Source organism: Gopherus flavomarginatus, chromosome 5 (assembly GCF_025201925.1).
Source record: "Gopherus flavomarginatus isolate rGopFla2 chromosome 5, rGopFla2.mat.asm, whole genome shotgun sequence".
NCBI classification, from domain to species: domain Eukaryota; kingdom Metazoa; phylum Chordata; order Testudines; family Testudinidae; genus Gopherus; species Gopherus flavomarginatus.
In genome coordinates this window covers 121,892,215-121,918,431 of record NC_066621.1, presented here as the reverse complement: position 1 = coordinate 121,918,431, position 26,217 = coordinate 121,892,215, and the positions used below count along the sequence as shown (strand labels likewise).

Genomic DNA, 26,217 nt, shown 5'->3' with positions numbered 1-26,217 from the left:
GGCCACAATGAAATCAAGTCAGCTTCTCATCAAAGTAGTAGTGGTCACAATGTCCATCTACTAAGTTTGTAATGCCTTAGTTACAACATTGACTTGGAACAGGATATCATGCCAAATTGCTTTTGAGACCAGAAATTTAAAGTCATTGATCTGGTTTACTGGGCTTTGCGCCTTGTGTTGGATTCTGGCCTCTACTCAACTGCGTCAGTTCCATCAGGGCATCATAAACAACAATCGTGGTATCTCATTGACCTTACGTTGTCAATGCAACTCTCTCAGCGAGTGTCACTTAGTGGCTTCATGGTCAGATTTATGACATTGTGATATCTTCCACCTGATAGTTGATGCTGAAAACAAGACATATGTTCTTTGCACTACTCCAAAGAGAGATACTGAATCTAAAGAAGAAGACGCTGCATCTGACATAACCAGGGTGAGGGAATAGCAGCCGTGAGGCATAAAGAAAGCTCTTGGATTCAAGTCAAGGATCCTTGTGTGGATGCCACTGTTTCTTCCTTTCATGTTTGTGCCATTGTCATAGCCTTGGCCATGGCAATCCAGAAGCTTTATTTTATTCTCATTCCAAACGTTCATAAACAGTTCTGGTAGGCTTTTCCAGTAGAGATGTCCAGACTGGAAAGAGATCAAGTGTTCCTTTACTTGGACACCCATTCTTGTCAACAAATCTTATGTAAATGGCATCATTTTTTACTGTGACTAATGTTGGTAATGCAGTCCATTGTTACAGCGTAGTACTTTGCTTTGCTGAGCTGCATCAATATGTTGTTAAGCACCTTCCTTGTTGTAAAGTTGATCAATTAGTTTTGAATTGTTTTGCTGCAGTAATGGTCCATAGCTTCTTTACAAACTAGTTTATGTAGGTGCTTACACATGACATTGTCGTATTTCCCAAGGAGCTCTACCAAACCAAGGAAATTACCCTTCTGTTCAGTGAACAATATATCAGACGAGCCCCAGAAAGCCAAATTATTCTCTGCAAGGAAAAGGGTAATTCAGATCAGATGCTTGAACATGTTTCTCCAATGCTCGGTTTCTACATTTCTACATTGAATAATGTTCTGGTTTTCTGCATCTTTGCATTTATTCAGCTTGAGCCTGGACTCAACTCGCGTCCATTTGGATTGGGCCGTAAAATGACCTGGTGACTTTTCATGTTCCTTCAGAGCATCAGCTAAATTATGCCAGCAATTGTACCCAGAAAGCACAAGCAACAATCTGGCATTCTTGTTAAAGATTTTACAAGAAAAATAGATTAGTTTGTCAGTTGATTTTGAGTAAACTAGCCAATGCACTCTTTTGCAGTGTGACTTTGAGAAGAGTTACTTCTGCTCATTTACGGGAAACGTCATAGCCTCGATTTTGCCAGTCGTGTTCAAAATTGTATGGCAGAGTTTAGGATCACTGGCTATAAAGCAGGATCTGATGTATCAGTCTGTGGTGTGCAGTTTTTCTCATTGTTTCTGTCATCATGTGTGGCTGATTCTTCATCATTTCTCTCCTTTTCATGTAAACCAGATTTTTCTTTGTCGTTACTCTGCTTTTCATGTGAGCTAATTCTTCTCTATCATCACTCTCCTTTATACCACCAGGAAAACTGGATGATTCCCCATCACTTCCTTTATATTTCCATTCTTTGTCATCAGGTAAATCTGCTAATTCCTTAGTAATAGGACTTCCATCATTTACACTTCACTCCTCAATTTTTTCTGCACTGAAATGATTGCTACTGCCTAAAGCCTGGTCTGTGTTGTTCTTTTTCAGATATTTTCCTGTCAAATTTGCCCCTTGCTGCAATCTAGATTGCAATTGCATTTTTTTGCTTTCTATACGGAGCTCCTGAAGGCTTTTTTAAACACACTGTATTAGGGACAGCAAAAGTCTATGTTCCACAGTCTTAGAAAGTAATCAAACAATATGTATTAAACATTACAAAAGAAGTAACAATATTTCTTTTATATTGTTTCATAGATAGGGGTTCATTAGATATCTTTGGTGTCTCATTAAAAATGTCCTTCGTTAGTCACTACTTATACTCTTCAAATCTTAAAACACAAATACACTTTCACAATTACACCGTAAAACAAGGTCCAGACTATCCTGTGCCTTATATACTCATGAGGGCATGGCTGACAACATTCTGGGAGGTTCAAGGAAAATGTAGTTCTCAAAGAGTCTGGAAGGTTCCATGAGATTCCACAAAGGTCTAGAACATTCTCAGGGGTTAATGAAAAATGAATCCACATACAGAATACATGAAAAATTTACTTCAAATGGTCTATTTTCCTTTTTGTCGCTAACAACAAAAACAGCACCCTAAGCCCGGCACCCCAGGTGGTCACTGGGGTCACCTGCCCCTAAATCCAGCCGTGTGTGTGTGTGTGTGTATATTATTCTCACAGCAAAATGACTGACCAAGTATTATTTTATCAGCTACAATTGTTAACATACACCTCTATCCCGATATAATGTGACCCAATAGAACACGAATTTGGATATAATGTGGTAAAGCAGTCCTCTGGGAGGAGGGGCAGGGGGACTGCGCGCTCCAGCAGATCAAAGCAAATTCGATAGAACGCGGTTTCACCTATAACGCAGTAAGATTTTTTGGCTCCAGAGGACAGTGTTATATGGGGGTAGAGGTGTAGTAAAAGCATCCTGATTAGTTAATAAGTTAGGTTAATAATTAAAATCACACAGTGTTTTAATATGTGCTGCAAAGAGCTGCAGGATGCACATTGAGGAGTCACTTGCGGCTCGCAAGCCTCAGTTTGAATATCACTGAAATAGTTACTCTGACCCTCCTTTAATATCTATTCTCTAAACCCCTTTGAACAGTGTTATGACCTTGCAGAATTTTCACCTCTGTCTTATTCTCCTTCTTTTGGCAACTGAGTCTTCCACCTCTTTTTGCTCCTATCATTAACACCTATTACACATCTTTATGAAAATACAGATCTGACATTCTCAGAGGCTGCTATCAATGCTCTGTGGAATGATTTTTGGGAGTGTTTAGAGATCTACTGCTTGCTCCCATTTCTCAGACCAAAAGCATCACGCCCATCTCCATAATATTTTTGAGCTAAAACTGGACTCCTGAGGTACCTAGTTATCTGAAACAGTATATTCTACTACTGCTGCACTTCTGCAGCACTATAACTACAATAAACCTTAGAAGAATTAAAGAGTAGAAATGCATATTTGTCAAACCATAATTCTATGTATGGAAAGTATCAGTGCAATTATTAATCATCTGTATATAGTGTTTTATGTGTGCATAGTTTCTTGCATAAAGAATGAAGACATAGTCTCTCTGTCAAGGAGCCTACATCTAAGTAGAAATGTGCACTCTATGCACTGAAAGTTTTGTATTGATTGATTATTAGCAGAAATGTCATGATATCATACATTTTTAGATTCTGAGATCTGTATTTTTGAACTTACTTCAATTTTGTCACTTCTGGTGAAGTCCCTGAAGGATAATCTGTTTTAGAGTGCGTTTATTATGCCAATCAGGAGAAATAAGGGGTACATTTTAAAAACATTGCATAGGCTTTTAGTAGTCACTTGACGTTCATTGACTTAAATGAGAATCAGTCTTGGGGCTAAAAATTCATGCAATGTTTTTTGGAATTTAGAAAAGTGTCTTTTAATAGGTATTATTTTATCTTGCATGTAAGCCATAAAGTGACATAATATATGTAAATTCATTGACAGTAAATTAAGATCTTTATTAGTGAGAGAATTTGGAAAACAGTATCAGACAATCTCATTTTAAAGGGAAAACATAAGGAGATTTTATATATTTGCAATCTTATCTAGGAAGTTAGCTATTACTAGTGATTTCATGTGGAAGGTGTTCAGATGTTATGGGTAGCAGCTAGCATATCTGAAATATATTGAAATGTACTGAATTATTAAATTCTGTATTAAAATAATTTCATTCTATTCTTCGGACTCCTGGGTCTGGTACATCTATTAACTGAAAGCTAAGCCACATTACCAACTACTAACTATCAGCATCAGGTCTCCCCTCTCACACCTGCAAACAACTAGCTTACATTTGCACAGAAGGAGTTAAATGGTTCTGAGGTAACAGAGCTAAACAGAAAAATATTTGTAGTTATGAGGGACATCCTAATGAAAGGTTTTCTGCTCAAAGGTAGAATCCTCTCCATGGATCTGCTATTGGTCTATTTCACACTAACCATTAGGGCAACCTGCAAGGACAACCTACTTGCTTTTACACTATATGACATTACAAGTTATCCTCCAGGCTGAAAGTACTGGTGTCCTATATTATTAAGGACTTTGATATATCAATAGTGAGTAACCAGTGAGATCCTGAAGTATATAACACTTTTAGAAAGCTAGATAACAAAGTATAAAAAGAACTTGGTGCAATTCTTTAAAAAATACTCTTAAAACCTGTCTATTGCTCTTTGAAGTGCTGTACGCTAGTGCTTATTATTACTCAAGTTTAGATAGCTTAAATGGACAATAATAAGAACTGAACCATTAAAATCAGGATAGGATTGCATCTGAAACAAACTGCTTAATTCCCATTATTATTGTGTAATCAAATTATATCAAAGCATGAACACCCTGCTCAGAAAAATAAAACTTCCATTTTTCCCAGGACCTGTTTTTAGTAATGAATTTGTCATCTGTAATTAGAAGAAGTACTAAGTTGAGGACTTCTCTAAGCTAAAATGGGATGGTAAGATATCTGGAGGCTTAACTTTGTGTTCAAAATGCTTATATTTACAAAATCAGATGAGAAAATACTGATTTTTTTTGTTGCTTGTGTTAACATATTTATGGATCTCCCTCAAATTGGTGCTAGCAAAATTTGCTTTAGAGTGCTGTATTTAAGATAAAATTTCCAGGCTAATGAAATATACTTTTTTTAAAAGCGCTCAAGTTTAACAAATAACTCATTGGAAATGTGATCAGTTATGGCAATATTGAATAAGAAATATTTAAAATTCTCATTATAAAATATTATTTTAGCATTCTGTCTTTTTTCATGAAGGTAATTTTGTTAAAAATAAAAATAGTTAACTGTCAAAAGTGAACAAATCATTTTTCCAGATTTTTAGATGCTCTTTTTTTTTCTTTTTTTTTCCTCAAATATTGGACTATTTCTGCTAATGGTGATTTTCTGCTTTCGTGGAAATTCTGTTGGAGGAGGGCTGAGACAGAGACAATGCCACTGTTTGTAAGTTAGAAATCCATTGTTTTACTGGTCTGATTGTCTCATAAGAAAATACCCTGTACTTCCTATTTCACTTCCCACTGTCATCTTCCTAGGAAGGCAGCAACAGTAGCAAGAGAGAAAAAGGAAAATAGCCTGTATTTTTTCTCTGGAGAGACATGCCAGGATCTGATGGGGATTCACAGTGTGTTCGCTGCCTTGGCAAGATACACACACCACAAAAGTGCTCCCATTGCCACAATCTCAAGGCCCGTGCCGGGAAAGCAATGGATCTGCAGCGATAACTCCTCATGATGGATAAGTCTCTGAGTCCGGTATCCAATCTGGGATTACAGACCCCCTTCTGGGCACCGGTCTCCAATGGCGGCATATGACGGAGGTTCTCCACCACCCTTTCAGAGGAAGGAGCGCTTCGCCAAAAAGATGACAAAGACATGGGCTCTGATCTCCCCTTCTCAGGAATCGCCAAAAAGACATTTCCCGACCTGTTACACCTCATTGGTACCGACTGCACTGAGACTGTTCACCTCCGAGGTAGCAGGACCATCCAATACCATGGGTATCGTGTGAGCCAAAGACCCTAAGTAGGCTGGTTCAGAAGAAGGCTCTGAAGGAAAACCTGCCATCCCTGCCTCGGTACCGCTGGATCTGCAGTGCTGGTGCCACTTTGCCTCTACAGCACATAGCACATGACCCTGGGGATCAACAACTGTGGTAAAGGCATCAGTACTGCTGACAACACCTCCTTGGTACCGAGGCTATTGGTACCGCAGCAATTTATCCACCATAAAGATCTTCTGGTTTCCTTGGCACTGGAATTGCCACTTCTCGGTATCGACCTTGCTCCAGCACCTTCAATACCCAACTTACCGCACCATCCAGAACAGCTCTTCCTTTATCCAGTAACTAGGAGGATGATGATGAAATCTACTCCTCCCTTTACTCCTCGCCTATCCACACAGCTACCAGACCAGGTCCACGAGAGCAACATGAATACCACCTGAGACCTGAAACTCAAGGATGATACAGACACTCATGGATGCCACCACCATTGGCATTTCCATGACAGTGGTCTTAATAGGACACATAGGATAGTGTTCACAACACACTGACCAAGCCTTTCAGTTCACACAGGAAGAGGTCAAGGCATTCACCATCACCCTCTGCACCTGGACACTTTGAACCTTCAGAAGAGGCAGCTGAGGGACTAGAGGAGACGTCGGATCGAGAAGTCATACCAGCTGCCAATTTTTCATCCTCCTTTCTGGATGAAGCTGTCATGCCACCATAATCCAGGACAGGGGATGACTTTAAACAGTTCAAGGAACTGATGAAGAACATTGCAGATTCACTGGAGAGACCTCTGCAAGAAGTTGTTGAGTCCCAACATAAGTTGCTGGGCATCCTCCAGACTTCAATTTCCTCCAATCGTGCCCTTCATTGACCCAGCCAAGACTGGGTCAGCAATTTCGCCCACCTGCAAAAGAGCAGATAAAAAGTATTATGTCCCTTCTGAGGGGATGGAATTTCTATTTTCACACCCTACACCAAACTCTCTGGAGGTAGAGGCTGAGAACGAGCAGGGCAGACAACAGCATTCCTGATCCACCCCATATGACCAGGACTGGAAGAGATTGGACCTTTTTGGGAGTAAAGCTTACTCTTTATTCACTCCTGTTACTCAAAAATGTCTGACTTCATTGACCACATACCTGAGGGGAAAAGGAACAATCTAAAGCCTTTATATCTGAAGGTCAACTCCTAGCTTGCACAGCTTTATAAACTTCTTTGGAGTTTGCAGACATGATGGCATGTTCTGTTGTTGCAGTCGTAGTAATATGATGAGCTTCCTGGCTTCACTTCCTTGGGTTTTCCCAAAGAGATACAATCAGTTGTAGAGGATCTCCTCTTTGAAGTCCCCAAGCTGTTTGCAGCCAAAATGGATGAGTCCCTTCATATGCTGAAAGACTTCAGGGCGACTCTGAGGTCCTTGGGCATATATATGCTTACGCAAAAGAAAAATGGGGGCAAAGTTCTAGATCTGCACCCTACACCCAAGCTCAGATGCACTATGACCGCCAAAGGCAGAGGCAGAGGCCTGCAAAATGGAGACCATTCCCTTCCCAGACCTTGACTCCCAGCAACCTCCCTCTAAACAACAGTTTTGAGGGTTGGGTTGAGGACCAGAAACATCTCCTACTTTATATATTGTTCGACTCATCCAATGCCATCCATCTGTTCAGAGACCATCTGACTTCATTCCATCCAGTGTGATGAAAAATCACGTCACAGAAATGGGTATTAGAAAACATTGAGACTAGCTATTTCATCCAGTTTACGTCCATCCCGCTACCCAACCTTCCTCACTGGTCCTCTTCAGGGACTCTTCTCACGAACACTTACTGTGACAGGAGGTAAACTATCTCATATGTGTAGATGCAGTAGAACCAGTACCAACACAACACAGAAGGAAGGGTTTCTACTCCCATTTTTTTCTAACCCAGAAAAAAACCTGGAGGATGGAGGTCCATTCTTGACTTAATAAGACTGAACAAATTAGCGCAGACCCAGCGATTCAAGATGGTCATGCTAGCAACAATAATTCCAGCACTAGAACGAGGGGACTGGTTCTTGGCCCTTGAATTCCAGGATGCATATTTCCACATAACAATACATCCCACATCCAGGAGGTGTGTCAAGTTCTGGAAAGAGATTATTTCCAGTAAAAAATACTTCTTTTGAGATGATCTATCGCTTATCCATGGGTATTCTCTAAAGTCCTTGCGGTGGTAGCCACCCATCTCCGCAGACAAGGTGTCAGAATATTCTTCTTGGAGTGCTTGCCCATGTCCATTCCATTCTAGGTGCGTTCATGTCCATGTGCACAGTTGTCGGAGATTTTTGCCTTAGCGGTGTCTGTAGGGTCAGTCATGGTACCCTCTGAAGTGCTGCGCTCATGCATCTGTATATTAGGCACCACTGGCCTTACTCCCTCTCAGTTCCTTCTTACCTCCCCATCACAGTTGGTCGGAGCACCTTCCTCTTGCTTTGTAAGTGTTCAGTGGTTTTTCCTAGTGCTAGTCTGCCTTCTTTTGTGTATAGTTGTTTACAGTAGTTAGTTAGTAATTAGGTGTTAAGTGTAATGGTTAGTTAATAAATTAGAGTCCCCATTGGGACTTTGCCCAGAGGCAGGGTATGCCCCGGTCTCCGGGCTTTAAGCCTTGCTCAGTCTGCAATAGGCCTATGCATGTTAATGACTCCTCAGGGCAGCTGCTTAAAGTGCTTGGGAGAGTCGCACATAAAAGATAAGTGCTACATTTGTAAGAACTTTTAACCAAGAACTCAGAAGGAGTGGGATATTCATTTATGGGGTCTCCTCATGGTGGCCATGCTTCGCCCGACATTGGAGCCTTCCCGTTCGTACTCTACCTCAGCATTGGAGAGGAACATGCTGGCACCAAGCTTCATCTGGCACTGATCCCCTTCACCGGCGTCCAAGAAGTGTTTAAAGAACTGAAGCCCCTCTGGCACCAAGAAGGTCAGGGGGCACTGGGCAAAGGATCAAGTACGGACCATCCGCCCACGCTAGAGCTGCAAGGGGGTGCCTTGCTGCTTGGACCACTCAGCCCTCCTAGGGATCCGCCTTCAATGCCTGGGAGTGGTAGGGGATGTAGGCACCCAATCTTGCTTCCTGTGACCGAGGTGGCTAACAATCAGCAAGCCCCTCTGATGCCATGTAGTCATTGGAAGCAACAAAGTTTCCCCCCCTCTAAGGGCAAGCCAAGTGCGGGGCCACCTCAAAGGGAACTAATTTCGATAATAGAGGCAGACTCCGCATCCTAGGTCCCCAGTTAGACAACCTAGGTTGCCGGCACCATGATCCCAGTCGCTGCAGGCATGACGCAGGTCACCTGCAATGAGACATTGGTCCCCCCACATCCAGCACCGTTTTCCCTCCCACCAGCTGACGCTGCAGCACAGGTCTCGCTCCTCACCATCATGAGACTGCTCCTCCTCATGGCACTTGTCTCTGCGTTCCCAGCACTGGCCCCCTGCACGTGTCGCTTGCTGCATTCAAGGCACTACTCCTGCAGGGTCAGCCACCACACTCAGATGTCCACAGCCCCATCCTGGTCAACAGAAGGGGACTCTTCGGAGTCGGAGTGGGACTTTAGCCCCTCTCCAAGGCAGCTCCAACCTCAGTGGGCCCTGGAAACAGTCTCAGCTCCTACAGTGCCGGCATGGCAGCAAGGCCAGTTGTTACCAGATTTACCCATTACTTTGGGGTATGCTCATTTATTCGGGTTACTCTTCTGGGGAATGGGATTCTGTAATTCTATCAATGTACTGCTTGTGTCACTTGTGTTTTCATATGGAGCTCTACTTCTGCTTTCTGCAAGTCCCCTCCCAATAGAGCTATCCTGCAGGACATAGGTTCACCAGGGCTGGGTTTCTCCAGCCCCAAAACCGGATGAACACCCACACACCCACACATAAATTAGCAGAGCAAGTCTGAGCAGACTGGGTCAATTAGCACTGTCAAGCTGACCCCTTATATGTCTCTGGACTCACTGGGCTGGATGAAACAGCACTTTCAAGGTGACTCTCCTTATATGCCCCTGGGCTCCATGGACTGGGTCAAGCAGCACTTTCAAGCTGTTACCCTTATGAGTCCCAGCTTCAGCACATCCCTATCCCCACTCTCACAACACAATTGTACTGGCAGTAACCTACTTGATGAGCAAACCCCACAGTATTTTGGGTGCTGCAGGGATCTTTAGCTTAGGTAAAAGAAGCGTTGTTGTAGAGTGAATAGGGGAAGCTAAAAACACAAAAGAGTAAAGTTCAGCAAGAGCGAGAGAAGCAAACAACTTAACCATAAAAGTTATTTTTTGAATAATAGTGATAACTACACAAGGAGGGCTAAACCAACATAACATACATTATTAAAGGTTAATACCTAAGGTAGAAAGGAAAACAGAGAGAGAGACAGAGAGAAAAAGAGAAGGGCATCTCCCCGCTCCCTGAAGCTTGAACTGATCGGGGTTCCCAGCTGGTAGCTGAGGGTCCTGAGGGCAGGAGACAGGCATAGTCCCCAGCACGATCAGTCAGGAAAATATGGAGTCCCAGTGGAACTGATACATAGTTTGGATCTAAGCATCAGAACACTGACTGGAGGATGAGTGTGGATTTTTGTAGAGAAATTACAATGGTTGAAGGGAGAATACTAGATTTGTTTATAGGTAAGATGATGATTTAAGGGTTTTCTTTAGGCTAGACAATAGGAGCTGATCACTCTTGGCTATGGGTGGTGTTTTCTTCCAGGGAGCTCACAATGCAACTAGGCTACTTCAATTAAGGATTCATTACTAGAATTGGTTTGATAATTGCTAAGCTGGGTGTGTGCAGACATAGGTTCATTAGCATCTGGAGCAGAGATTCCCATGATGCAGTGCTTCCCTGCTTTTTCTGTTCCCAGAGTTCAGTGTAGTTCTCTTCCCCATTCTGTATATAAATTGAGATGTCTTCCTGTCCCACCTTTCATGCAGATAAGGCTAGGGGAGTTGTCTCTGCTTTCCATTCTGTATGCAAATGGAGATGTCTTAATCTTGTCACCCTTGTCAGGAGGGGTCTAGGTGTGTCTCCCAACGCCCTTCAGTGCTCTCTGCAAGTTTTTTCCTCTGATGAGTTTTGGTTTAAGCAGAGGCTTGGGGGTGGGGGTATCTTTCATGAGTCAGGCTGGATACTGCATCCAGGTTCCCCAAGAACGCAGAGGTGTCTGGTATCATAGTGGCCAGCCCAATGGCCCTATTCGAACGCATGGGAAATGCCAATGATTTCGGTACTGTTCTCACATCAGTATTTCCTTGCTGCTATGGAGAGGCAGCCTCAGGCACCCATGGTACTAGAATTGGTATATGGAGCTATCATAGTATAATTCCCAAATCTGGACCTTAGCGTCCAAAATATGGGTACTAGCATGAATTCCCCTAAGCTTAATTACCAACTTAGATCTGATAGGCTGCCACCAATCAGGACTTAAGTAGAGCACCTGATAGACTCTGGTGTCCTCAAACCCTTCCCTGGGGAGCCCCAAGACCCAGATTCCTTGAGTCTCAGAACAAAGGGAAATAAACCATTCCCTCCCCTCTCTTTACCTCCTCCCAGATCTTTCCCGCCCTGGGTAACTAGGAGATCACATGATTCAACGCCATGAATCTAACACAAAGAGGAAATTTACCTTTCCCTCCCTCAGGGCAATACAGATTCAAGCTCCTTGAATGTGACACAAAGAGGAAACTTATCCTTCCCTCCCCGCTCTCTTTCCCTTCTCCCCACCAATTCCCTGGTGTACACAGACTTAAGTCCTTTGGGCCTTAACTAGGAGAAAACTCAAAAAGGTCTTAAAACAAAGCTTTTAATAAAAAAGAAAGAAAAAAGTAAAAGGTTTATCTCTGCAGTTTAGATGGTAAACAGTACAGGGTCTTTTAGCTTATAGAAAATGGATAAACAGCCTTATCCAGAAAAAATACAATTTAAACTATTTCCAGCAGACTACACATTTGCAAATACAGAAAAACAATGTAAAAGCCTATTGTCTTTCTACCGTTGTACTTACAAATTTGAAACAGAAGATTAGAGAGCCTGGAGATTCTTGTGGTCCCTCTCAGAGCCCAGAAAGAGAACAGCCCAAGAACAAAGGACCCACACCCAAACTTCCCTCCACCCAGATTTGAAAGTATCTTGTCTCCTGATTGGTCCTCTGGTCAGGTGTTTCAGGTCACTGTTAGTTAACCCTTTACGGGTGAAAGAGACATTAACCCTTAGCTATCTGTTTATGACAGGAGCAGACTCCATAGTCAAGGGAGAGAAGCAGGTGCCCATTGTGAACTAGAGGGAGATTACCCCAGTCCCTCTCTGAGTAGCATAATCATCCTCCTCATCGCCAGACAGGGCAGTTGTGGGACCCTCGTGGGCCAGCCTTCCCGATGACTTAAGGGAGCACCAAGCCCTGCTTTGGAGGGTGGCCTCGAATTTGGGCTTGAAGTGGAGGAAATGGGAGAGCAATCAGACAATCTGTTCAGTATTCTTGCAGTGTCTGCCCCCTCACGCGTCACATTGCCCATGAAGGGGTTCTCAAGATTGCCAATGTCCTCTGGCAAACCCCATTCGCCATCCCGCCAGCCTCCAAGCGGGCCAAAAGAAGTATTTCATACATGCTAAGTGTTTTAAATATCTATATACCCACCCACACCTTGAGTCGCTTGTCATTTCTGCAGCTAATGAAAGGAATAGGCGAGTTTCACTCCCAAAAATAAAGATGCCAAGAAACTGGACCTAGTTGAGAGGAAATTTATTCAACCGTTTTGGTGTTGGATCATCAAGCGCTAGCGGACAGATACAACTTAATTTGTGGGACTCCCTAAAAAAGTTGAAAGATTCCCTGCCCCAGGACCTGTGCCAGGAGTTTGCCACCATTTTGGAGGAGGGTACCACTGTGGTGGTAAGTTCCTTCCAGATGGCCTGGGATGCAGTTGATTCAGCTGCCAGGGTCATTGTGTTGGCCACAGTGATGAGGCTCAGTTGCTGGCTTCGATCCATGGGCCTGTCCCAAGAGATGCAGTCTTCCATCCAGGATTGCCCTTCGACGGGAGTTGGCTCTTCTCAGAGCAAATGGATTCGAGGCTGCATGGACTCAAGGACACTCGGGTGACCCTTCGCTCACTAGGGCTGCATACACTGCAAGTGGCAAGAAAACAGTTCAGGCCTCCCCTGCCTCCTAGTCCTTGGGCTCCCCAGTGTTAAAGTTAGAATCAGGACTCACAATTTGTCAGACCACTCTGTTTTATTAACGCAGCGCTCCACCAATAACACCCAGATAATGTGAGTGGCCATGCAAGACTCAGTCAGTCTTATTTATACAGATAAAAGAGCGGGAATTAGACAAAGGGACAAAGAAAGCAAAACAGTAAAATTCACCAGGGGCATAGCATGCATATCCTATTTCCTTACTAACTCTTATCGATCTAAGGCTAATACTTCGCCAATTGCCCTTAAATGGTGCAATTGTTCTATGTGAATGTCTGTATTCCTGACACTTGGATTGCAGCATTCCAACAGTTTTACTTAAAGGTACAGACAGCATTTATTTAATCCTTTCTGTTTTCACAATATAATTCATTCTATTTTCACACCAGCAAGGCTTATCTAGGAGAAGAGACAGAGGCCACGTCCACACTACAGAGTAAAATCGAAATTAATAAAATCGATTTTATAAAACAGATTTTATAAAATCGATTTTATGCGTCCACACTAGGGCACATTACTTCGGTGGTGTGCGTCCATGGTCCCAGGCTACCATCGATTTCCGGAGCGGTGCACTCTGGGTAGCTCAGTAAAAGAATGGGACCAATAACTTCGATTTCCGTCCACACTAACCCTAAATCGATTTAGTAATATCGATTTTAGGGTTACTCCTTTCGTTTAGCTGGAGTACAGAAATCGATTTTAAGACCCCTTAAAATCGATTTTAAGTGCCTTGTAGTGTGGACGGGTACAGCGTTAAATCGATTTAACGCTGTTTAAATCGATTTAACACTGTAGTGTGGACCTGGCCAGAGACTCTGGGTTTAGCCATCTCCCCTCTGTCTCTCACTCGCCTGCCCAGCTAGGCCACACTTGCAATTCACACTGCAACCACACTTGCAATTCAAAGCGCCGTACCCTCACAGTAGCTAACTGTGGTATGAGGTAGTAGCTTTGATTTTTATAGTAAATTATACCAGATAATTTATCCTTACTCCCACTCCAACTTTAAATGTTCATAAGCATTTTGAAGAGTGATGCATTGCAGTTGAATTTTATATACCTAAATGTTATTTTTGATTTCAAGTTTTATCGTCATATTGCTATTGATTTGTTTTTTTTTTTTTTAAAGTGAGGGTCTGGAAGTACAGAGCAGGAAGGAAAATCTATTATGTCCCATAAACCAGTATCTAAATGTAATAGTTCCTTATAGATGCTCCAAATATTTTTAGTTGAAATCTTCTGCACAGAGACCTGGATAAAAATAATTGATGTTATTTTGGTGACATAAGAGTTAAGATCAATGTTCCAGTGTCTTTTCCCCAGTTTTGTTAAGAGTACTACACTGTGAAACTGTTTTTAAAAAGTAATAATAAAAATTAATCTGATTAGAGAAATTGAAACGCAATGTAACGTATTGTAAAGTTTTATAGGCTGGATAAGTCTGTAATTCCAGTGTCCCACAACAGGCTGAACTGTTATTGTGTAAAAGATGAAAGGGATAATGTAAACTTGATTTAGGCTTTAAATAAGATTACAGAGGTTACAGGGTTTGGTTCTTAAATAAAATTAATAAGTATAGGAATATTTAGCTTTAATTTATTAATTGTTAAGACCATTGTTACACATGCAAATAGTGAAATATACATATTCTTATTAACAAAGAGGAAATTACTCATTCATACATATTAAATGTTGTAGAATTGAATTGAAACTATTGTAAATTAAGTCCTTAGTGGAAATACAGTAGATTAGTGCACTATCCCTTTTGCTTTGTTTGAGTTTCAAATTAAAACACAGCTAAAACACAGCTAAAAGAATGTAATGACAATGTGTCTAAACTCTGCTCTGACATTCTCTGTTATTCCATACAGATCAGAGGGATCCCTATAGATAAAAAGGGATTGAAGAGGAAAGTAATAAACATGGAGCCAATTATAAATACAGTAACACCTCACTTAATGTCATCCCGGTTAATGTTTGTTTTGTTGCTGATCTATCAGAGAACGCACTCATTTAAAATTACACAGTGTTAACTTGTAATGTTGTTTGGCTTTCATCTGCTAATACAGTACTTTGTCCACTACTTGTGGGATTCTCTGGAAGAGCAGCCTGTCGGAGCTAGCGGGTCAGGACTTGGAACCAGGGTGGGCTGGCAGCCCCACAACAGCTCCCCTCCACCCCCCCTGCGCCTCCCGCCTGCGGCAGGCCCCGCAGATCAGCACCTCCACCCTCCTTCCTTGCATTTCCCTCCTGCAGCAATCAGCTCTTTTGCAAGATTCAGGAGGCTGTGGGGAGGGGGATGGGAGGAGCATGGATGCGCTGTGCAGCTCCCCCCTCCCCGCCCCTCCCATCCGAAATCAGCTACTTCACAATGTTCAGGGAGGAGGAATGAGGACGCAGTGTGCTTTGTGGGAGGGAATGGAGCAGGGGCAGGAAGAGGCGGGGCGGGGTGGTGTGGGAAGGGGCAGGGGTGAGGCCTTGGGGGCAGGAGTGGAGTGTGGGTGGGTCTGGGGCAGAGCCGGACATTAAGCGCCCCCACAGCACTTTGGAAAGAACAGTAAGAGGAGCAGCCGGATGATCCACCCTCTTTCACCTTCTGAATCCACCATCTCAACCAAACTTCACAGTCACCATTGCTGAGTACAGGATTCAATTGTTTGTGTAGAACTTTATACCTGTATTACATTGTTTAAAATTGTTTAAAACTTATACTGTATATGTATATAATGTCTTTTGTCTGGTGAAAATTTTTTCCCTGGAACCTAGCCCCGCCCACATTTACATTAACTCTTATGGGGAAATCGGATTTGCTTAACATCGTTTCGCTTAAAGTCGCATTTTTCGAGAATATAACTGTAATGTTAAGCGAGGAGTTACAGCAAATTTTAAAAAAATCTATTTGTCAAGACTTTGATTCTGCCTAGAAATAAACATTTTTTGAAAGTTTTTGAGGGGGAAGAAAGGGGAACCCCCCCCAAACATCTCCACCACTTTCCCCACTATTTTTTGTTATGCCATAAGAGGAGGTGTGTGTCTAGGCATAACTGTGTTTTAAGGCATTTTTAAAAAAGTTTAGAGTGTGCGGACTAGGGAGTTATTAAGAGATCTCAGATGTAGCCAGGATTGCCACTAAGATTTTGTAACCTAGAAGTGCTAATGTAAAATCAGTGAAGGCAGCCAATGTAAAGAATTCAGGATATGAGTGTTGTTATTGTGTGCCCAAACCTGTAAGCAAACAGGCTACAATTACCAGAAATCTTGCTGAGAGCCCTAGTAAGAGGATTACCATATGGGCGATAGGTCATTGTGTTGGTGCCAGTCATGGAATCCTCAGGGGCCACTGTCAAAAGAAAATGGAGCTAGGAATCCTATCCATTAGGGACGCTATGTTTTTTAGCCTTTGTTAGACCAGCAGAATCTCTCATTCTATTTTAGCTGTATTTATGGTCCCCATGACTGTAGTATCTGAGTACGTCACACTTTTTAATGTAATTATCCTCACAACACCCTGGTGAAGAAGGGAAGTACTTTTCTGTCAGAAACTGGGATGGAGATGGCCATGCCTAGTGGTCAGAGTTGGAATCAGGAGTCTGGGGTGGGGTTGGAGCAATGCTGGAGCAGGGCAGCAGCAGGGCTGAAACAGGACTAGGAACAGAGCTGGAGCGAGAGCAAGGCTCCAGTATGCTAAGGCTTGGGGAGTCTGTGGCCACCCTGAAACAGAAGAGAGTTCCAAGCCATGGGGTGACATTGTGCAAACTGAGCTGATGTTCCTCTGTGGGTCTTGTATACCTGATCTGGGAGTCACATGACTTTTGGGATTGGCTGGAGCCTATCACAGGAGTGACTCATCACCTCACATCATCTTATTTTACAGAGAGGGCGTTGAGGCACAGAGAGACTAAGTGACTTGCCGTAGAATACGCAGGAAGTCTGTGACAGCATAAGGAAATGAGCCCAGGTCTCCTGAATCCCTGGCTAATACCCCAACTACTGGACCATCCTTTCTCCCCAAAGTGCATTAATGCACTTCAAACCATTGACATGAAGAAAACGGCAGACAACTCAAATCTTTTCCCTCATATCGAAGACAATTGAGGAAAAAGTATGTTCTCCTCTGTGGATGTTTCTGCCACCATCTCCACCTTCCCTATGAGAGCTGAGTATCTAAGGGCTTGTCTACATCAGAAAGTTGCAGCGCTGGTGAGGGAGTTACAGCGCTGCAACTTAGGAGGTGTACACATCTGCAGGGCACCACCAGCGCTGCAACTCCCTGTTTGCAGCGCTGGCCGTACTCCCGTTTTGTCTCGGGTGTAGAGGATCCAGCGCTGGTGATCCAGCGCTGGTAATCAAGTATAGACACTTACCAGCGCTTTTCTTGACCTCCGTGGAATAAGCAGGTATCCCAGCATACCTGAGGAAGCCTCTGGTAATCAAGCTGGTCTCCTTCCCCGGCTTGCTCTCGCGTTCCCCGAACCCCGAGCAAGCAGGTCTCCTTCCCTGCGGTTTGCAGGGTGGTTCCGGGAACGCGAGAGCAAACCGGGGAAGGAGACCAGCTTCGCCGCGGTTTGCTCTCGCGTTCCGCGAACCACCCTGCAAACCGCAGGGAAGGAGACCTGCTTGCTCGGCGGTTCGGGTACGCGAGAGCAAACCGGGGAAGGAGACCAGCTTCGCCGCGGTTTGCTCTCGCGTTCCCCGAACAAGCAGGTCTCCTTCCCTGCAGTTTGCACGGTGGTTCGCGGAACGCGAGAGCAAACCGCGGCGAAGCTGGTCTCCTTTCCCGGTTTGCTCTCGCGTTCCCTGAACCCGAGCAAGCAGGTCTCCTTCCCTGCGGTTTGCAGGGTGGTTCGTGGAACGCGAGAGCAAACCGCGGCGAAGTTGGTCTCCTTTCCCGGTTTGCTCTCGCGTTCCCCGAACCCGAGCAAGCAGGTCTCCTTCCCTGCGGTTTGCAGGGTGGTTCGCGGAACGCGAGAGCAAACCGCGGCGAAGCTGGTCTCCTTTCCCGGTTTGCTCTCGCGTTCCCCGAAACCCCTTGAAGCCGCCCAACAGCGCTGCAGTGTGGCCACATCTAACACCACTTGCAGCGCTGGTTGCTGTAAGTGTGGCCACTCTGCAGTGCTGGCCCTATACAGCTGTACTAATACAGCTGTAACAACCAGCGCTGCAAAATTTTAGATGTAGACATGGCCTAAGACACTGATGGCTAGCAGGAAAACCAGCCAGTCATATTGTATGCTGTCTTCCTGCAGAGCTGGGATTTATCCAGTTGAAAGATTTATCAGTTCTATTTGTAACCCCTCATTCCCTTTTGAATACACTTGGTATAAATATTCTTTTGGGGTTCTGTTTGACATAAACTAAAGCCCTTAAAAAGTGCACCCAACTTAATTCATTTAACACTGTTTCCCTTGGCAATGTTGTCATTAAGATGACCATGTCTAAATGGCTGATTGCATTTCGTGCTGTTATGGTAAGGCCAATTTAAAATTAGAAGATCATATCAAAGCGTATTCCATTCAAGGCATTATGGCATGTTTTTATCTTAGATATATGCAAGATGGATACATTGTCCTCACTCCAAACAGTTTCAAAACATTGTTGCTTAGATTCAATTTCTGGGATTTTGGAGATGTGGGTTCAGTTTCCAGCGTTGCTGCGACTCCCACTGTGACCTTGTACAAGTCGTTTACTCTCCTGGATCTTCATTCTTCATATGGAAAATAGAGATAATAATACATCCTTTGTCCCACCCTGTTTCTGGTTTTATGCTGTAAACTCGCTGAGGCTGGGGTTGTTTCTCCCTATGTGATTTCAGAGTTTCTAGCAGAATAGGGTCTTGATCTTGGTTGTTGCCTCAGGGTTGATACTGTAATATAAATAGTCAAGGGAGGAATCCTGCTTTTGGGTCGTTGGCCTGCAGGATCTACACCTGTACCCCGATATAATGCTACCTGATGTAACATGAATTCAGATATAACGCAGTAAAGCAGCGCTCTGGGGGGGCAATGCTGTGTGCTCCGGCAGATCAAAATAACTTCGATACAACGCGGTTTCACCTATAACGCAGTAAGATTTTTTGGCTCCTGAGGACAGCATTATATCGGGGGTAGAGGGGTATTTCCAAAGTAGGGGCGCCTGAACTCTCCTGCTTTTTGGAGTTTTGTTTTTTATACGTTTTACACTTTTTGTTAGAGTTGACTATATTTTTTCATTTTTGTTTGTTTTGAAGTTTTTTGGGCAGTATCTTCTAAAATGCTGATATCCCTGGCTGGGGTGTGGCTTTGGGGATAGGAGTAGTGGAAGCATTGCTGGGTCTGAGAGGGAGAGCTTTTAACCAGGAGCCACTGAGGCAGTTTCTAGGTGCTCATTCTCCTTTCTTTTCTCTCTTCTCCTTGCAATTTTTTTTCTTTCTTTCAGCATGTGGAGCCTGCTGCTTTTCTCTACCCCATTGCTCCATCTGTTCTCGTGCCCAGTGTGTGGAGGGTGTGTGTGTTTCACATATTTCATCTAGGGTCTGGGCCCTGGATTCGGGACTTGTCCCACCCACTTTTGTTGCCCTTGGTTGGTGCAGACAGATCTTTGGCTGGATGATTTGGTAGTAGAGTGTAAGCAGAGGTGGCTATAGTTTGCTGCCATTTTGGGCTCCCTGTTCAGCCCCACCCTTCCCATCCTTAATCTAATTGCTGGGTCTCTGGTGATGCCAGGGGGTAGGTTGATCCTCATTTTGGAATCTGGAAGGGATTTTACCCATAAAGCAAAATTGATAAATTGCTATGTAGGTTTTCCCTCCTTCTATCCAGCATCTTGGAAATTTGGTTTTGGGGAATTTAAATTACAATTGTTGCAATTCTGGCAGGTTCTAGAGAAGGTGGTGAGTAAGAAAAGATGCAGTTGAAGTCCTTGTAACCCAGTGGCTGCCTGGACATTGGTTCTGGGCATGGCAATACATAGTGAGGGTCTATGCCTCCATATCTTGCACAGCTTATAGCTCCTCTCTTCTTTCTCACCTCCTGCATGGGAGAGAAGAGCAGGTCAGGATTCTAGCTTTGAGTGAGAGTCCCTTGGAAGGCCTGAGATTTTAGCGAAGACCTGGCCTTCATACCTTCAGGTTCATAGCCCACCAGGCCCATTCATGCCCATTGACAACCACAGTGGGGTGATTAACTCAGTTAAGTAGTAATTTTAAATAAACTGCATTTAACCACATTATAATGTCTGTAAAAGCAGCAAAGAATCCTGTGGCACCTTATGGACTAACAGACATTTTGGAGCATGAGCTTTCGTGGGTGAATACCCACTTCGTCAGATGCATGTAGTGGAAATTTCCAGGGGCAGATATATATATGCAAACAAACTAGAGATAATGAGGTTAGTTCAGTCAGGGAGGATGAGGGCCTGTTCTAGCAGTTGAGGTGTGAAAACCAAGGGAGGAGAAACTGGTTTTGTAGCTGGCAAGCCATTCACAGTCTTTGTTTAATCCTAAACTGATGGTGTCAAATTTGCAGATGAACTGAAGCTCAGCAGTTTCTCTTTGAAGTCTGGTCCTGAAGTTTTTTTGCTGCAGGATGGCCATCTTAAGATCTGCTGTAGTGTGGCCAGGGAAGTTGAAGTGTTCTCCTACAGGTTTTTGTATATTGCCATTCCTAATATCTGATTTGTGTCCGTTTACCCTTTTCCATAGAGACTGTCCAGTTTGGCCGATGTACATAGCAGAGGGGCATTGCTGGCATATGATGGCGTATATTACATTGGTGGAGGTGCAGGTGAATGAACCGGTGATGGTGTGGCTGATCTAGTTAGGTCCTGTGATGGTGTCGCTGGTGTAGATATGTGGGCAGAGTTGGCATCGAGGTTTGCATGGATTGGTTCCTGAGCTAGAGTTACTATGGTGCGGTGTGCAGTTGCTGGTGAGAATATGTTTCAGGTTGGCAGGTTGTCTGTGGGTGAGGACTAGCCTGCCACCCAAGGCCTGTGACAGTGTGGGATCATTGTCCAGGATTGGTTGTAGATCCACTACATGCATCTGACGAAGTGGGTATTCACCCATGAAAGCTCATGCTCCAAAACGTCTGTTAGTCTGTAAAGTGCCACAAGATTCTTTGCTGCTTTTACAGATCCAGACTAACATGGCTACCCCTCTGATATTATGATGTCTCTGTCTCATAGTTTCTATGTCCACATCAATAGTGTGTTGCTGGTAGCTAGATTTACTTGTGGAGAAGCCTAAAATTGCAAGAGAGCAAGACAGAGGTTCTTACTTTAAAATATTTTCCTGAAATGAGAAGAGATTGAAGAAAGAAAATCTAAAGGTCATTAAAAAGGCATCTAAAAAACCCAAACTTTATATTAGAAGGCTTTTCCTCTGAAAGTAGGAGCTGTAACAAGTAATAACCACAAAGCATCCAAAAAGATACATTTCACTTGAATTGAAAATATCTCTTTAAAAAAAGTTTCACATTTACTTGATTTGTCTGCAGCTTTTGCTCTATGCTAAAATAATAAAAATCTGTGTTCTTTTTAGTCTTATTGTGTGTTTAATGTTTAAAGTAATTATAAAGATGACTAATATCTTTGTAAAAAAGCTTGAGGCACAAAACCAGGGAAGAGTTGTGTTCTTATAGTATCAATCGCTCTGATAATGACTTAGTCATTTCTTGACTACTATGAATAACATTATAAAGGGAAATAAGGAAAGTTTTTGGAATAAAAAAGTTTAATTGTTCATGCATAATTTCAGCAAAGTTTACAGCTAACTTGTCACAGTGATTTTAATTTGACAGTATATCTTCTTAAATGGCAAATAATTCTTTTTCCTAGGTAGTATTTGTTTTAAGGCAGCTTTCCAATAATACATAAAAAGAAATGAGATTTTACTTGGCCTAAAAAAGGGTGGAGAAATAAATATGTAAAAGAGAGCTGAAATCAGAATAAACTAAATGTGCAGACAGCATTTTAATCTTACCATCCATTCTCAGAACATACTTAAACAACTTATGACTATCTAACTCCAAAGAGAAAATTGAATTTCATATAAGATTTTGTATAAAATATGTGATATACTTGTATAATGATTGTGGACTATAATTTTGAGTATCTGATGCTGTATGTGTGTGTAGGAAATGGCTCCTTCTTGTACACATATACCATGTATGGCAGGTGATACAGTGCATTAAGTGACAAATATTTATTCCTGTGCACAACTTTAGATATATAGTCATAGATTCAAATGCCAGAAGGACCATTGTGCTTGTCTTGTCTAACCACCTGTATAACACAGGCCATAGAACTTCCTCAAAATAATTGCTAGAGCATATTTTTTAGAATAAACATACAATCTTGACTGAAAAATTATCAGTGATGCAGAATTCACCATGAACCTTACTAAATTGTTCCAATGGTTAATTAACCTCACCGTTAAAAATTTGTCTTATTTCAGTATGAATTTGTCTAGCTTCAACTTCCAGCTATTGGATTTCATTGTACCTTTTTCTGCTAGATTGAAGAGCCCAATATTAAATATTTGTTCCCTATGTATATATTTATAGACAGTAATCATGTCATCCCTTCACTTTCTCTTTGTTAAGTTAACTAGACTGAGCTCTTTGAGTCTATCACATTAAGGCACGTTTTCTAATCCTTCAATTATTTTTCTGGCTCTTTTCTGAACCATCTCAAATTTATCTGCATCTTTCTTATATTGTGGGAACCAGAACTGGACATGGTATTCTAGTGCCAAATACAGAGGGAAAATAACTTCTCTACTCCTGCTTGATATTCCACTGTATATACATCTCAGGATGACATTAGCTAATTTGACCACAGAGTCAGCGAGAACTCATGCTCAGCTGATTATCCACCATGACCCCCAAATCTTTTTCAGAGTCACTGCTACTCTGGATATAGTCCCCCATCATTTAATTATGGCCTACATTCTTTGACCTAGATGTTTACATTTAGTCATATTACAATGGACGTTGATTGCTTGTGCTCAATTTATCAAGCAGTCTTGATTGCTCTGAATCAGTGACCTGTCTTTTGTTGTTTACCACCACCCCAATTTTTGTGTCATCTGCAAAGTTTATCAGATATGATACTATATTTTCTTCCAGATCATTGATAAAAATGTTAAATACTGTAGGACCAAGAACTGATCCCTGTAGGACCCCACTGGAAACACCCCTCCACTTAATGATGATTCCCCATTTACAATTACATTTTGAGATCTGACAGCGAGGCAGTTTTTAATTCATTTAATGTGTGCCATGTTAATTTTATATCATTCTAGTTTTTTAATCAAATGTTGTACTATAGCAAGACAAATGGCTTACAGAAGTCTAAGTATATTTCATCAACACCATTACCTTTGTCAATCAAACTTGCAATGTCATGGATAAAAAGATACCAAATTAGTTTGACAGGTTCTGTTTTCCGTAAACCTATGTTGATTTGCATTATTTACATGACATCCTTCAGTTCTTTATTAATCTAGACCTGCAACAGCTGCTCCTTTGTCTTGCCTGAGATTGATGTCAGACTGATAAGGCTATAATTACGTGAGGGCTTTTCTTCGTCACCGTACTGTTACCGAAATATGGGTTTGCCTAGCTGAGAGCCAATTAACAGCCTGACAGGGATAAGGAAAAAGTCGCCAGAAACTGTTACCGAAATATTGGGTTTGCCTAGCTGAGAGCCAATTAACAGCCTGACAGGGGTAAGGAAAAATGCTTTATTTTGCAGAAAAAGGAGAGCCTGTAGCTTGGTACAAAAGACTTTGTCTTACACAAATTTTACAAACCTTTTATACACATTTAGACAAAGACCCTTGCGTGTTAATACTTGATTGGTAAGTGTAAAATTTTATGTTCCCCTTATCTAAGTAGAACTAACTGGTTTGGAGCAGGATCTTCTTGCCTTGAGGCAGAGGAAAAGAGAGAGTGCAAAAATGCAAGCTACTGTGTCCATGAGCAGTACTTACTCCCCCCCCCACCTACTGGCCGCTTGTAATCTATTAAGGGGGTTAGCCAGCTTTTACAGTACTAAATCGGCACTGCTGTGATCGATTAAGATGCGATGGACATAATTAATCCACCTCAACAAGAGGTGGAAGTTATGTCAACGGGAGAGCATCTCCCACGAACATAGCATGGTGTAGACACCGCGTTAAGTCAAAGTAAATTATATCGGTCAAGGGAGTGGGTTTTTTACACTCCTAAATGACGTAACTAATGTCAACTTAAGCGATAGTGTAGACAAGGCCCCAGTCATCCTGTTTACCTTTTTAAAAATTGGTACAGCATTACCTGTCTTCCAATCTTCCCCAGAGCCCCAAGATGTATTGAAAACCAGCATTCAGCCAGCTCTTTTAAAACTCTTGGATGCAAGTTACCTAAATCTGCTGATTTTTAAAAATGTCTAACTTCTGTAGTTTCTGTTTAACTTCCTCCTGAAACAATGGTGGAATGGAAAGGGTATTATCACTATATGATGAGTCTGTACCATCTGTTTATTTCCTTAAATACAAAACAGAAATATATATTGAACACTGTCTTTTCCACGTTATCATTGATAATTCTACCATTTCCATCTACTAAAGGACCAATACGATTGGTGGGATTCTTTTTTAGTTCTTAAAAAATTCCTTCTTATTTTCCTTAACTCTGCTAACCATAGAGTTTTCCTTGTGTCCCTTTTACTTCTCATATTAATTTTCTACCATTCCTGTCTTATGATGTATATTCATTACTATCAACTTCCCCCCTTCTTCCATTTGTTATTTTTTAATTTATTATAGCTGCTTTCCCTTCCCCTCTAATCCAGGTCAGGATTTTTTTAACCAGTATGGCCTATCTTGTGCTTAATCTGTTATGACATTAATCCATAAGCATTCAAGATCAATTTTTTCTGATTTATCAGTGACTTAGGAACACGTAATGCCATTTTTGACAGAGTGCCACTCCTCCTCTCCTTTTGTCCATTTCATCCTTCCTAAATAGGTTATAACTTCTGATTTTAACATTCCAGTAGCGTGAATCATCCCACCAGCACAGTAATACAACTAGATCAAATTTATGCTTAATAATGAGCAGTTTCAGTTCTTCTTGATTACCCAAGCGTTGGTGTTTACACAAGCATTGGTGTAAAGAAGTGGTCTCCAAACTTTTCATGGTCATGCCCCTCCTACCCTCTGGGGCTGAGAGTGGGGCCACAGCTTTGGCAGGGACGAGGCTGGGGCAGCCCTCCCTCTTCCCAGGGAGTGACGGCTGCCCCAGTCTGTTGCCAGCTTCCTGGCTTTATAAGTCCCTTTCTTCCCAACAGAGCTTGCTTGCAATCAGTCCCTGGCTCTTCTTCCAGGTTTGACTTGTGGAGTTAACAGGCCTATCCGGCCACCTTAACACCTTCCAGTCCTGTGTGGGGTGGACACCCCATCACCGGCTTCATGTGTGTTTGTGGCTATGGTTGGGAATTCCAAAGACCTAGCCATTTCATCTCTCAGACTTTCAAAATAACACATATCTCGCTATGATACCATCTGCCTGATGTCCCTCTCCTACCAGAAGCACATATTCTATCAGAACCCAAGCAGCATCTACAGTATGCTTTTGCAATGCACCAGTATCTGACATCTACAAAGCTATTGTGTCGAGCAGCTTTCTCATGTTTGTCAAGCATGATGCACTGGATTTGGTTGGTGGATCTGGTGCAAAGTTTGGGAGGGCTTGTACTCCAGTCTTTGTTAGACTGATACAGCTGATGCTCCTGATGCCCACCATCCTGATGAGGATACTGCTTGCTAGTCACGTACAGTGCGAATTCGCACTGACATGCTCAAAAAGACTGGTTCTTTGAAGTGTTCTTGTTGGTGTGACTCTTGTGAACCACCCTCCATCCCTGCTTTTGGAGTCTTCAGGTAACATGAGTTTGGAGTTGCAGGGAATTTGAGGGAGGATCAAGGCCATTTTGCCTTTTAGGCCCTTGCATGAGGAGGCAGAGGGTGTTAGTGCAGTTCTGACAGAGACTGCTATTTAAAAGACTCCAATCTTGCATCAGTGAAGCTCATGTGCACCTATAGTGGGATCCACACTGACAACAGTGTTTCAATAAAACACTGTTACTGTATGGTAAGTAACTATTCTTTTCTACAGGATGTCCACTGTACAGCAGTTGGAGATAAATTG

General features: G+C 42.6%; 1 protein-coding gene across 7 annotated transcripts in view; it reads left to right on the top strand.

The window, feature by feature from the left end:
• The window catches only part of CEP128 (centrosomal protein 128), a 418,732-nt gene that overhangs the window by 82,110 nt on the left and 310,405 nt on the right, over positions 1 to 26,217 (top strand). The gene's annotated exons all lie outside the window — the stretch shown is intronic.